At 38.2% G+C, this 1,094-nt stretch overlaps 1 non-coding gene across 1 annotated transcript; it reads right to left on the reverse strand.

The window, feature by feature from the left end:
• Positions 1-624: 624 nt before the first annotated feature.
• LOC128286357 (small nucleolar RNA R71) lies at positions 625-730 on the reverse strand. Its single transcript, XR_008276900.1, has one exon. It is a non-coding gene; the product is annotated as a small nucleolar RNA R71 (small nucleolar RNA).
• Positions 731-1,094: the final 364 nt, after the last annotated feature.

The following is a 1,094-nucleotide window of genomic DNA, read 5'->3' on the forward strand; positions in this document are numbered from 1 at the left end:
ATTAATTTACTTTTTTTTCTCTTGGCAGGTTTTTATAGTTTATGACTAGAAGAAACCTGTCAGGACTACTACTTTTTGACGAAGAGATCAAGCGCACAGTTTGCAGAAACCAAAGAGAAATAAGGCGAAGCTTAAGATACACAGAGAACGAGTAAGAGGATGTTACTTCAACCACAACCGAGGAGATGGCTAAAAACCAAGTCAATCAGCTACCTTCTGCGATACCCGCTGAACTAGCAAATCAGAATCTTGCTCCTCGTACTATGTATGATTATGCTAAACCTACTTTAACAGGAACTGAGTCAAGTATAGTTAGGCCTGCTATTGCTACAAATAATTTTGAACTAAAACCTAACACTATTCAAATGATACAGCAATTTGTTCAGTTTGATGGTTTGCAGGATGAGGATCCAAACACTCACTTGGCAAATTTCCTGAAATTCTGCGATTCATTTAAAATTAATGGCGTTTCTGAAGATGCCATTCGTCTTCGGTTATTCCCTTTTTCATTGAGGAACAAAGCTAAATAGTGGTTGAACTCGTTACCACGAGGGTCAATTACTACTTGGGAACAAATGACAAAAAAATTTTTATTAAAATATTTTCTACCGACTAAAACAACCAAATTACGTAATGATATCTCTTCGTTTGTGCAGATGGACTTAAAAACTCTTTATGATGCATGGGAGAGATACAAGGACCTACTACGAAGGTGTCCTCACCATGGATTACTTCTATGGTTGCAAATTCAAACATTCTACAATGGTGTGAACCCCTTGACAAGGCAAATGATTGATAAAGCAGCCGGGGGAACCATCAACAACAAAACACCTGAAGAGGCTTACGAATTTATTGAAGAGATGTCACTGAATAACTATCAGTGGCAAGTCATGAGGACTAAGCCAACTAAAACAGCAGGCATTTATAACGTCAATTCGGTTACTATGCTGTCAAACCAAGTAGAACTTCTAAATAAAAAGATTGATAGTTTACTTGGTTCTACTCAGGTACATCCAGTAATGAGGTGCGAGACAAATGGAGGAGGAGCATGCACAGAGTATCAACCCTAGCATCGAGGAGGAACAAGTCCAATA

The sequence above is a fragment of the Gossypium arboreum genome, chromosome 12, assembly GCF_025698485.1.
Source record: "Gossypium arboreum isolate Shixiya-1 chromosome 12, ASM2569848v2, whole genome shotgun sequence".
Classification (NCBI taxonomy): Eukaryota; Viridiplantae; Streptophyta; class Magnoliopsida; order Malvales; family Malvaceae; genus Gossypium; species Gossypium arboreum.